The following is a 14,235-nucleotide window of genomic DNA, read 5'->3' on the forward strand; positions in this document are numbered from 1 at the left end:
CCATTTTTTTTTTTTGTACTGGAGATTGAACTCCGGGGTGTTTTACCACTGAGCCACATCCTCAACCCTTTTCATTTTTCTATTCTGAGGGTCTCACCAAGTTACTAAGGTTGGCCTTAAACTTGTGATCCTCCTGCTTCAGTCTCTGAGTCCCTGGGACTACATGTATACACCACCACACCCAGCAAGTATAAAACTTTGAATTGTCAATTACTATAATTGTGGATGGCTTCTAATTTTGTTTCTAATTCTGTGGATTATTTAAACAATTCAAAATATGTTCCTGTTTTTAAGATATTAAATGGTAGTATACAGTATCCCTTTATGTGTACAATAGTCGCATGGCATTTATTGAGCATACCCATTAGTAATTTTGGGTGCTAGAATTAAAGTTGATTTATTTTATTTTTTTAATATATTTCATTTTTAGTTACAGTTGGACACAATACCTTTATTTTATTTATTTATAACTATATGGTGCTGAGGATAGAACCTCAGGACCTTGCGCATGCTAGCCAAGTGCTCTACCACTGAGCCACAAGCACAGCCCAGTTGATTCATTTTCACAAGATAAAAAAGGGCTGAGAATGTAACTTTATGGTACAGCACTTGCTTTGCATGCGCCAGGCGCTGGGTTCAATCTCCAGTACAAAGAAACAAAAACACTAAGTAAACCAGTAGTAACATAGGGGAAAGGGAGGATCCATTCCTCTTACTATAAATCTCCTAATGTTTTCTATATTTCAGACTATATCTAATTTTCATATAGCTTTTTGCAAATTTAGGTGTTAACACCCCTTACCAATACTGCTAACCTCCATTTTAAAAAGCAAAAATGCTAGAATATCAGGATCTTCTGGTAGAATACCTAGAGAAAGATACCACAAGTATTCCCTATATTAAAGGAGGAGTAGTAGCCAGGCACAGTGGCACATGCTTATAATCTCAGAGACTCAGGGCGCTGAAACAGGAGAATTGTTAAGTTTAAGGCCAGCCACAGAAACTTAGTGAGGCTCTAAAAGCTCAGTGAGACCCTGTCTCAAAATTACATAAAAAGGTCTGGGGGCTGGGGATGTGGCTCAAGTGGTAGCGCGCTGGTCTGGCATGTGCAAGGCACTGGGTTCGATCCTCAGCACCACATAAAAATAAATAAAGATATTGTGTCCACCTAAAACAAAAAATAAATAAATATTATAAATAAATAAAAAGGTCTGGAGATGTTGCTCAGTGGTTATGTTCCTCTGTGCTAAATCCCCAGTACTCCATCCAAGAAAAAAGTTGTAATGTTTTTACATAAAATCAGGGGAAATAAAAATCAATGGAAGATGGAAAATATGTAGAAAGTATTTAAAAGTATTTCCCAGCACATTTATTTTGTTATTTTGAGTCAGAGTCCTACAAAATTGCCAAAGTTGGTCTCAAATTTTGCAATTCTCTTACATTAGCCTCCAAAGTAGTTAAGATTATAGACACGTGCCACTGAACCCAATGAATGAAATTTTCATTTAGGTATTATTGCTCCACTGCACAGACGAACAAACTACTTAGACCACAGGTAACTGTCCCAAGGTTATAAAAGCAAGAGAACCAGATTCAATCCCAAATCTGTCAGTACATTATATGATTCCAAATTAAATCAAGTGTGAGAACAGAGCTCAAATTGAATTTTATTCCAAAGGACTAGACATGAATCCATTTTCAACTATATCCTTTCTTCTACAAAGAAATTAATAAATGCAAATGAACCTCTTACTTAATTTAAATGAAAATCCCTAAACAATGATGACATTCTTTGGAAAAATTTCTCTTAACCAGGCACGGTGACATACACATGTAATACAAGTGACTACAGAGGCTGAATCAAGTAGATCATAAGTTTGAGGACAACCTCAGCAAATCAACAAGACCCTGTCTCAAAGTTAAACAAGGACTGGGGATGTAGCTAGCTCACTGAAAAAAGCATCCCATGGTCCAATTCTCAATGCCAAAAATTAATAAATAAATAAATAAGAAAATGTCCTCTGAGGCTGGGTGGAGCACTTGCCTAGCCTGTGTGAGACACTGGATTCGATTCTTAGCACCACATAAAATAAATAAATAAAATAAAGATACTGTGTCCATCTACAGCTAAAAATATTTAAAGAAAAATAAAAAAGTCCTCTAACACAGCTGGTTCCATTTGTACCTCAAGATTTTAAAACAAAAACAGAAGAAAACTATTAACTTGTCTTTTATTTGTTTACAGTGCTGGGGATCAAACTAGTGCCTCCTACAGGCAACGCAAACCCTCTACCACTAAGCAATGCCCCAAACCCTTAACCCTTATCTTTCAAAATGGGGAAAAAATACAGTTCACTTAATCTCTTCTCTTTACTATAATAACATTACAACTGTGAAAGTTTTGTGTTAATGTTCTTAAGACAGTAACTACACCATGCCCTTTTCCCTGACAGTGTCACTATACAAAATGCAATGTTTTTCCAACATAGTGATGCATGCTTATTATCTCAGTAACAATGAAGGCTAAGGCAGGAGGGCCACAAGTTGGAGGCCAGCATCAGCAACGTAGCAAGACCCTGTCTCAAAATAAACAATAAAAAAGGTCTGGGATGTGACTCAGTGGCTAAGCACCCCTAGGTTCGATCCTCAGCATCCAACACAAGTAATAATTACATGACAATCCAATAACTTCTAAACTAAAAATTTTTTGAGGCAGGGGGTACTGGGGATTGAACTCAGGGGCACTCGACCACTGAGCCACATCTCCAGCCCTATTTTGTATTTTATTTAGAGACAAGGACTTACTGAGTTGCTTAGTGTCCTGCTTTTGCTGAGGCTGGCTTTGAACTCTTTTTTTTTTTTAAACTCCAGCATTTTTTTTTAATTTTTAATATTTATTTAGTTAGTTAGTTCTCAGCGGACACAACATCTTTGTTTGTATGTGGTGCCGAGGATCGAACCCGGGCCGCACGCATTACAGGCGAGCGCGCTACCGCTTGAGCCACATCCCCAGCCCCCGGCTTTGAACTCTTGATCCTCCTGTCTCAGCCTTCTGAGCTGCTAGGATTACAGGCGTGTGCCACTGCACACAGCCTAAACTACAATTTTGATGGACACCAAACAGTTAAAACATTATCATATAAAAGAAATCAAGAAGGTGATCTGGTGTTGTACACAAAATACGAGAAGAAAAAAAAAATCAACTTGAATCATAGTTCAACTTGAATCATTTTGGTAAATACCCCAATAGTACGGCTTTTTTTTTTTTTTTTTTTTTTTTTGTACCAAGGATTGAACCCAGGGGCACTTAAACACTGAGCCAAATCACCAGCCCTTTTTGTTTGTTGTTTTTGGTGCTGGGGATCGAACCCAGGGCCTTGTGCATGCAAGGCGATAAGCACTCTACGAACTGAGCTACACATCCCCAGCTGCAACTAGCCCTTTTTTATATTGTATTAGAGACAAGGCCTAGCTGAGCTGCTTATGGCCTCACTAAACTGCTGGATTGGGTTTGAACTTGGGATCCTCCTTCCTCACCCTCCCTCTCTGGGATAACAGGCATGCACCACCACACATGGCTCCAGTTTTTCTTTTGATTAAAACATTTAAAGGGCTGGGGCTATTGCTCAATGGTAGAGCACTTGCCTATGAAGGCCCAGATTCTATCTCCAGCACCACACACACACACAAAAAAAATTCTTCCCTGTAACAACACACTAATATAATGTCTGGAATTAGGGCTGGGGTTGTGGCTCAGTAGTAGAGCACTTGCCTAGCATGTGTGAGGCACTGAGTTCGATTCTCAGCACTGCATATGAATAAATGAATAAAATAAAGGTCCATCAACAACAAAAAAGTATTTAAAAAAATAATGTCTGAAACTAATTTCAAAATAATCTACTGAGGGGGAGGTTCAGCAGATATATATATAAAATTCAACTATGAGATAATAATTGAAACTGTGGCAGGTACTTGGGGATACATTATAGTATTTTTTTTTTACTTTTGAATATGCTTATAATTTTCCAAAAGAGTTAAATACCTAAGGAATTTTTAATATCTAGTTCAGTGTCCTATATCCTAGAACAGATAAAATAACCTGTTTTGATTATTTTATATTAAAGGTATAACGAATCCTGGCTCAACCTTTAAGGTCCTAATCCTTGTCTTTATGGACAATTTAGTTGTAATTCTGCTTGATACCTCCATATTCCTTGATCTGCCATTACACACTGCACTTAGGAAAGATCAGGAAGTTTTATCCAGGCATCTGGACTTAACCCACTCTGATCAAAGAATTTATTTTACTGACCAATATGTAACTTATTCAACATTTTTCACAATAAAAACACAGTAATAAAGATCCAAGATCTGATATTTAGAAGACATGTGAGGCAAAAAAACAAATAAGGAACATTTTTTTTCCTGCTGAAAGATTAGTACAAGGGGCTGGAGTTTTGGCTCAGTGGTAGAGCACTTGCCTGGTATGTGTGTAGCCCTGGACTCAATCCTCAGCACTACGTATAAATTAATTAATTAATTTAATTAATTAAAAGACCCATTGACAACTAAAAAATATTTTTAAAAAAGATTAGTACAAACTACTCCAATTCTACAGAACACCAGAATCAGTTTACTCCACTCACCCTTTTTATCCCACTACACATTTCCTCCTAGTATAACAAGTTAAAAACTATTCTTCCTTGTAAATGTGAACTGAAGAATACTGTGCAGCTAGTTATTAAACTTTAAGTGGTCTAAACTATAGACTTTATAAATGCAAAGTAAAACTACACGTCACAAAAAACCACATACACAAATTACTTTGGGATTAAGAAAAGAAATTTCTGATCTAAAACATCATGTCACTAATTGTAGACACTTAACAAACTCTCTGTAGTGATTTCAGTAAATAATTACCTTGCCTTAACTTAAATAGCAAGGGAACAGCTCTGAAGTATTCAAGAAGATCATAAGTAATACAGTAACACAATAGAATTGTAGCTAATTTACTTCCAGAAACCTGTGATAGTGATTTAAAAAATGTAAAAATCACAATAAGACATAATAGGCATCCATTATTTCCTTGAACAGGAGTTCTGACCCACCTTATAAAATAGTATTCTAGTTTCTTACTTAACTGTTATAAAATACACAGAAAACATCCTGATGAGCTGACTAAAAACAGTACTGGCCTAGCAAGGCACACACACACCTGTAATCTCCGATACTGCAGAGACTGAGTCAGGAGAAACACAAGTTCTAGGCCACTCTGGGCAATTTAGTGAGATCATATCTCAAAAAGGGATAGGATGTAGTTCAGTGGCAGTTTGTTTGCCTAATATGTGAGAGACCCTGGGTTCTATCCCCATTACCCACCCCCAAACAAATACACACAACACAGTACTCTACCAAAAACCCTGAAACAAGAATCAGGTAATCTTGGTTCTAGTTCTAATAATTTATTAAATCTGTGATCTTGGCAAATTGAAACCTCAGTAGAACAATTTTCTCACCTGGAAAATGAAACAAATTACTAGATGATTGTTATAACTTCCAGCTATAGTCCTGTATGGTATCGGACACATGTAATCCCAGCAATTCAGGAGTCTGAGGTAGGAGGATCACCAAATTTGAGGCCAGCCTTGGAAACTTAGCAAGATCCTATGTTAAAATAAAAATTGAAAAAGGGCTAGGGGTGTAGCTCAGTGATACAGCAGCCCTGGGTTCAATCCCCCATACTGAAAAAAAGAAAAGTGACTTCCAGCTACAAAATTTGCCCATAAGCTAACATCCTGTTTAAGAATAAATCAGCTGAGTATGCATTACTAAAAACAATTACCAATTAGCAACATCCTTTTTCTCTACAATTAAATGTCTCTGTATTAATTCACATGACCCTCAGACAAACTCACTTAAGGACTCAAAACCCCAAACCATAATTCTAAAATGCTAGCACCCCACTCTTTGTATCCAGGTATCTCAGAGGACAGTAATATATAACTCAACAGGGCATTTGGATACAAGTTTAGAGCTAATGAAGATTAAAATAAAAGAGTGGAGTAGAGTATTGCTACAAATTAAGAGGGGAAAAACCCAGGCTCAGGGTCACAGTGTCAACAGAAGACCCAAAACTAAAAGTTACATAAAGCATGATCTTAGTCCAATGTTTTGGCAATATTTTATTCTATTAATAACCTTATGTCCCATATACCAAAAAATTGTTGGTTTATTTTATATTACCCAAAGCCTTAAAGTTACTTAATTGCCACATTAATGATTTAGGCTTAGGTGGAAAATCAAGCTACTGTCACTTAATTCAGGATATATCATATCTACCATGCTTTTCTCTCATCACTTGTTTATTATCTTATCCTGTTGAAAACAGAAAGCTTACTTCTCACAGAGATATGGTTCCAGGGAAGGAGACTTTTCTTTTCTTCTTCCTGTCACACTTCCTAATACTAAAAAAGCATACACAACCAGAAATATTTATTATATTTATTATCTATCAATACACATATTGTGGGGGTTTTGGGTTTGTTTGTTTGTTTGTTTTTTAATGGGTACCAGGGATTGAACTCAGGGGCACTCAACCACTGAGCCACATCCCCAGCCATATTTTTGTATTTTATTTATAAACAGGTTCTCACTGAGTTGCTTAGCACCTCGCTTTTGCTGAGGCTGGCTTTGAACTCATAATCAATCATCCTGCCTCAGCCTCCCAAACTGCTGGGATTTACAGGCCTGTGCCACCACACCTGGCTCTTGTCAATTCTTAATAATTTCAATTTGAGAAGTTCTTTCTGACCGTGTCTCCAAAATTCAAAACCATCAAAGGGAGGAACGATATTGGAAGAATAGTCAATCAAAGGAGAAACAAATTCAAATTAAAAACCAGAAATAGCACTTTTGCTTCAATGAGGCTCCCAAGCAGACGCAGAGATGCAGATCTTTGTGAAGACTCTGACAGTTAAGACCATCTCCCATGAGGTTGAGCCCAGTGATAGCTTCGAGAATGTCAAAGCCAAAATTCAAGAGAAGGACAGCATTACACCTGACCAATAGTGTCAGATATTTGTGGGCAAACAGCTGGAGGACGGCCCCACTCTCTCACATTACAACATCCAGAAAGAGTCCACCCTGCACTTCATGCTTCACCTGTGAGATGATATCATCGTACATTCCCTGTACCAGTTTGCCCAGAAGTACAACTATAACAAGATGATCTGTCACAAGTAGTAATGCCTGCCTGCAACCCTGTGCTGTCAACTACAGCAAGAAGTGCGGCCACACCAACAATATCCACCCCAAGAAGAAGTTCAAATAAAGCCCCTCCACTGGCTCCTTTCCCCAAAAGGGCAGCCTCCTGCCCAAGCCCCATGTATGGCCTTGGGACCTCAATAAAGTTTCCCTTACATTGACTGGAGGAAAAAAACAGAAATAAATCAAAATGACAGGGAATAAAAATCATTTCCCAGCCGGGCATGGTGGAGCATCCCTCTAATATCAGCAGCTCAGGAGGCTGAGGCAGGAGGATCACGAATTCAAAGCCAGCTTCAGCAATTTAGAGAGGCCCTAAGCAACTTAGCAAGACCCTGTCTGAACATATATGAAAAAAAAGGGGGCTGGAGATATAGCTCAGTTGGTAGAGTGCTTGCCCTGCATACACAAGGTCTTGGGTTCAATCCTCAGCACCATATAAATAAAGATATTGTGTCCACCTAAAATTTTAAAAATAAATATTTTAAAAAAACAAACACATTTCAATTTTAAGAATCAAAAACACTACAGGACTGGGGATCTAGGTCAGGTGGAAGGGTGCTTGCCTCGCATGCACAAGGCCCTGGGTTCAATCCCAGCCCCACAAAGAAAAAATAACTACAACACTAAAATACTGGATAACTTTAACACACCTCTCTCACAACTAGAAAGATCTTCCAAACAAAAACTAAACAAAGAAACTATAGAACTAAATAATACAATCAATAATTTAGACTTAACCTACATAGAATATTTCATCAATGAACAAATCTACTTTCTTCTCAGTAGCACATGGATCCTTCTCTAAAATAGACCATATCTTATGCCACAAAGCAATTCTTGTCAAATACAAAAAAATAGAAATACTAGCCTGCATTCCATCAGATCATAATGAAATGAAATTAGAAATAAACAGTAAAACAAAAAATAGGGGCTAGGGCTGTAGCTCAGTGGCAGAGCTCTTGCCCAGTATGGGTGAGGCATTGGGTTCGAGCCTTAGCACCACATAAAAACAAACAAAATAAAGGCATGCTATTCATCTACAACTACAAAAAAAGAACTTTTTTTTTTTAAAAAAAAAAAGCTAATCTAACACCTGGAGACTGAGTAATACCCTATTGAATGATGAATGGATACAGAAGAAATCAGGAATGAAATAAAAAATACTTAGAGGTAAATGATAACACCAATACAATATATCAAAATCTCTGGAACACTCTGAAGGCAGTGCTAAAAGCAAAATTCATTGCATTGAGCTCATTCATTAAAAGAATAGAAAGTCAATGAGTAAATGACTTAATATTACATCTTAAAGCCCTAAAAAAGAACAAATCAACAGCAGAAGACAGAAAACAATTAAAATCAGAGCTGAAATCAATGAAATTGAAACAAAAGAAATAATGCAAAAATGTGACAAAACAGAAAGTTGGTTATGTGAAAAAATAAACAAAATTGATAAATCCTTAACCATGTTAAGGAAGAGTGAGAGAAAACTTAAATTACTAAAATTCATGATGAAAAAGGAAATATCACGATGGACACTACTAAAATACAGAAGATAATCAGAAACTATTGTGAAAATTTATACTCCAGTAAAATAGAAAATCTTAAAAACGTCAACAAAATTCTAGAGACATATGATGTAACCAAACTGAATCAGGAGGACACACACAATTTTAGCAGATCAATTTCAAGCAAAGAAATAGAAGACATCATCAAAAGCCTACCAATCAAGAAAAGCCCAGAACCAGACGGATTCTCAGCCGAGTTCTACAAGACCTTCAAAGAAAAATTAACACCAATACTCCTCAAATGATTCCATGAAACAGAAAAGGAGGGAATCCTTCCAAATTCATTATATGAGGCTAATATCACCTTGATACCAAAACCAGACAAAGACACATAAAGGAAAGAAAACTTCAGACCACTATCCCTGCTCAATGTAAATGCAAAAAATCCCAGTAAAATTCTGGAAAATTGCATACAAAAACATATTTAAAAGACAGCACATCACGATCAAGTTGGGTTCATCCCAGGGATGTAAGGTTGGTTCAACATACGGAAATCAATAAAGGTAATTCATCACATCAGTACACTTCAAAATAAGAATCAGAGGCTGGGGCTCAGTGGTAGAGCACTTGCCTAGTGTGCATGAGGCACTGGGTTCGATTCTTTTTTTTTTTTTAATTTTTAATTTTTTTTTTTATTTTTTAGTTATCGGCGGACACAACATCTTTGTACGTGGTGCTGAGGATCGAACCCGGGCCGCACGCATGCCAGGCGAGCGCGCTACCGCTTGAGCCACATCCCCAGCCCTGGGTTCGATTCTTAACACCACATATAAATAAGTAAATAAAATAAAGGTCCATCAACTAATAAAAATATTTTAAAAATAAATAAAAATAAGAATCATATGATCATCTCAATAGACACAGAAAAAGCCTTTGACAAAATACAGCACCCATGTTCAAAACACTAGAAAAATTAGGGATAATAGGAACATACTTGGGCATTGTAAAAGCTACAGATGTTAAGCCTAAGGTCAACATCATTCTAAATGGAGAAAAATTTAAAGCATTCCCCCCAAAAACTGGAACAAGACAAGGATGCAATCTTTCACCACTTTTATTCAACGCTGTCCTTGAAACTCTAGCCAGAGCAATTAACAGAAGAAAGAAAGAGTTATGAATAGGAAAATAAGAACTCAAACTACCTCTGTTTGCTGAAGACATGATTCTATATTTAGAATATCCAAAAAATTCCACTAGAAAACTGCTAGAACTAATAAATGAATTCAGCAAAGTAGCATGATATAAAATTAACACCACTAATCAAATGCATTTCTCTACATCAATGATGAATCCACTGAAAGAGAAATTAGGAAAACTACCCCATTCACTATAGCCTCAAAAAAAAATTTGAGAATCAATCTAACAAAAGAGTTAAAAGACCTCTACAATGAAAACTACAGGACACTAAAGAAATTAAAGAAGACCTCAGAAGATGGAAAGTTCTCCCATGTTCTAGGATAGGCAAAATTAACACTGTCAAAATGGCCATACTACCAAAACCATTGATTTTGGTTTTGAAATTGAAATTGCAGATTTAATGCAATTCCTGTTAAAATCCCAATGACATTTTTCATAGAAATAGAAAAGGCAATCATGAAATTTATTTGGAAATATAAGAGACCCAGAATAGCCAAAGCAATCCTTAACAAGAAAAGTAAAGCAGAAAGCATCATAATACCAGACCTTAAGTTACACTACTGAGTCACAATAACAAAAACAGCATGGCACTGGCACCAAAACAGATGTGTAGACCAATGGTCCAGAACAGAAGAAACAGAGACAAACCCACATAACTACATTTTTCTCATACTAGACAAAGGCACCAAAAACATACATTGGAGAAAAGACAGTCTCTTCAACAAATGGTGCTGGGAAAACTGGAAATCAATATGTAGCAAAATTAAACCAAACCCCTCTCTCTCAACCTGCACAAAAATCAACTCAAAGTGGATCAAGGACATAGGCATTAGAACAGAGACCCTGTGACTAATAGAAGAAAAAGTAGGCCCAAATCTTCACCATGTTGGCTTAGGATTTGACAAGATTCCTAAAGTACCAGAAGTAAAATTAAGAATCAATAAATGGGATTAAATCAAACTAAAGGCTTCTTCACAGCAAAGGAAACAATAATATGAAAAGAGCCTACAGAATGGGAGAAAATCTTTACCACAGGCATCTCAAATAGAGCATTAATCTCTAGGATATATAAAGAACTCAAAAAAACTTAACACCAAAAAAACAACCCAATCAATAAATTAGGTTAAAGACTGAATGGACACTTCACAGAAGATATACAACTGATCAACAAATATATGAAAAAATGTTCAGAATCTCTAGCAATTAGAGAAATGCAAATCAAAACTACACTGAGATTCCATCTTTCTTCAGTCAGAATGGCAACTATCAAGATTACAAGCAACAGGGCTGGGATTGTACCTCAGGGGTAGACCATTTACCTAACACATGTGAGGCACTGGGTTTAATTCTCAGCACTGCCTAGAATAAATAAAGGTTCATTGACAACTAATATATATATGTATGTATTAAAAAAGATTACAAGCAACAATCCATTTATTTTACTTGCTTACTCTTTTTAAAAAGTTTTAAATTTGTTCTAGTTGGTTATATGTGACAGTAGAATGCATTTTGACACATCATACATAAATAGAGTATAACTTCTCATTCTTCTGGTTGTACATAGTGTAGGATTACACCTGTCATGTAATCATATATACATATAGAGTAATAATGTTCAATTCATTCTACTTACTGTTCTTCCTACTCTCATACCAATCCCCTCCCTTCACTCCCCTCTGTCTAATCCAAAGTACCTCTATTCTTCCCTAGCCCCACCTCCATCATAAATTAGATTCTGCATATCAGAGAAAACATTCCGCTTTTGGTTCTTTGGAATTGACTTGTTTTGCTCGATATTCTCCAGTTCCATCCATTTACTGGCAAATGCCAAACTTTTCATTCTTCCATTCTGTGTGTATATGTATGCGTGTGTATGTGTATGTATATGTGTGTGTATACACACACACACACACACACACACATATCACAGTTTCTTTATCCATTCATCATTGAAGAGCACATATGTTGGCTCCATAGTTTAGCTATTGTGAATTGAGCTGCTATAAACATTGACGTGGCTGCATTACTATAGTATGCTGATTTTAAGTCCTTTGGGTATAAACAGAGGAGTGGGATAGCTATGTCAAATGGTGTTCCAATTTAAGTTTTCTGAGCATTGAAAAAAAAAGTTAAAATAGTAAAATTTAAGCTTTACATATTTTATCACAATAAAAAGGATGGAAACAAAAAATCTATGAGGGCTGGGGATGTGGCTCAAGTGGTAGCACGCTCGCCTGGCATGCGTGCGGCCCGGGTTCGATCCTCAGCACCACATACAAACAAAGATGTTGTATCCACCGAAAACTAAAAAATAATAAATATTAAAAAAAAAAAACTCTCTCTCTTTAAAAAAAATCTATGAAAGCTACAACACAGTGCAAAATATGATTGCAAATTTAATGAATACAAAGTAAAAGTGTGTATGTCCAAAAATTAAAAGAATCATAGGGGTAAGACATAAAACCACTGCTTTGAGTCAGCAAAACCAATGGGAGCAATTTTGGCCCTAGGACATAGGTAAAATTTGGAGATGATTTTCGCTGTCACAAGCATCATGGGAATTGTCACTGGCTTCTGATGGGTAGAAACAAACACTAAGGGGCTGGGGATGTGGCTCAAGCGGTAGCGCGCTCGCCTGGCATGTGTGCGGCCCGGGTTCGATCCTCAGCACCACATATAAACAAAGATGTTGTGTCTGCCAAAAACTAAAAAATAAAGAAAGAAACAAACAAACAAACAAACACTACTACCAAACACCTTACAATGCAAATAAGAGTCCCTCCACAACAAATAATTATTTGGCCCAATAGTAAACGGTGCCCCTTTAAGAAATACTGCTTTGGGGCTAGGATTGTGGCTCAGCACAGTAGAGCGCTCACCTAGTACCGCTCACCTAGTACCGGCGGGACCCAGGTTCAATCCTCAGCACCACATAAAAAATAAATGCGTTGTGTTGTGTCCATCTACACCTAAAAAATAAATATTTAAAAATTGGGGTTTTGACTCAGTGGTGGAGTTGCTTCATACACATAAGGCACTGGGTTCAATCCTCAGCAACACATAAAAATAAATAAATAAAATAAAGATATTGTGTCCATCTAACTACTAAAATAAAATTTAAAAAAAAAACAACTTTGGCTGGGCAAGGTGGTGCATGCCTACAAACTCAGCAACTTAGGAGGCTGAAGCAGGAGGATCACAAGTTTAAAGCCAGGCTCAGCAACTTAGCGAGGCCCTAAGCAAATTAGTGAGACCCTGTCTCAAAATAAAAAGGGCTGTGGATGGAGCTTAGTGTTAAAGCACTCCTGAGTTCAATTCCCAGTATCAATTAGTCAACATTTAGAGAGATTTTTCTTATTTAATGTATCATTTATCTTTAATGCCTCTACAGCAAATTAACACATATTTAAAACTCAGGGGATATAGTACAGTTGGTAGAGTACTTGCCTCACATGCACAGTTCAATACCCAGTACCACTAAAAAAAAAAAAAAAAAAGCTCAGTTTGGGACCTACCAACTTTTTCTTTCCCCTGTAATCCTCCATCACAATACACAATTTTTACTCCAAGAGATATGAGAAACCAAAGAACAAAAATGAGAAAATCAAAGAGTCACACAAGCGATATTTTTCTGCATGTGCAAATGTTCTTAAAGGATTATAACAAGCAGAAACAATCTGGAATGGTAAGCTACAATAAAATTTATACAGACCAGTCCATATGTTGGTATCTTACTATTATCTACCACATTTTAATTTTTGATCACTTTAATTTTTTCATCACATCAATTTATATTTGAATTTGATATCTGCTATTGTTTTATTATACCATCATTTCCTGATAATAATTTAACTTTTAAAATATTTTTCCACAGTGCTCTCTTTGGCAGTACATGTTCTAAAATTGGAATGATACCAAGATTAGCGTGGTGCCAGAGAATGACATGCAAATTCATAAAGCAGCCCATTTTTTTAAATTATTTATTTATTTATACATACCCAGTATTGAACCCAGGGGGCTTAACCACTGAGCAACATTCCAAGCCCCCGCCCCTTTTTGTTTGAGATAGGATCTCCCTACATTGCTCTGGCTGGTATCAAAATTGTGATTCTCCTAGCTCAGCCTCCCTAGCCACTGGGATTGCAGTCATGCACCAAAGCCTGGCAAAGCATTCCATAATTTTTAAAAAGAAAAAAAAAATAGCCAGGTATGGTGGTGTATGTTTGTAATCCCAGTGACTGAAGAGGCTGAGGCAAGAGGATCA

General features: G+C 36.7%; 1 protein-coding gene and 2 pseudogenes across 10 annotated transcripts in view; 2 read left to right on the plus strand and 1 right to left on the minus strand.

Moving 5' to 3' along the window:
• Window positions 1-14,235, minus strand: part of Atrx (ATRX chromatin remodeler) — a 231,630-nt gene that overhangs the window by 197,696 nt on the left and 19,699 nt on the right. The gene's annotated exons all lie outside the window — the stretch shown is intronic.
• Window positions 6,943-7,330, plus strand: LOC124105059 (ubiquitin-like; annotated as a pseudogene).
• LOC124105093 (U6 spliceosomal RNA) lies at window positions 13,845-13,944 on the plus strand (annotated as a pseudogene).

Source organism: Marmota monax, unplaced genomic scaffold (assembly GCF_021218885.2).
Source record: "Marmota monax isolate L192 unplaced genomic scaffold, Marmota_monax_Labrador192_F-V1.1 WCK01_AAM20220418_F8-fsc00192, whole genome shotgun sequence".
Classification (NCBI taxonomy): domain Eukaryota; kingdom Metazoa; phylum Chordata; class Mammalia; order Rodentia; family Sciuridae; genus Marmota; species Marmota monax.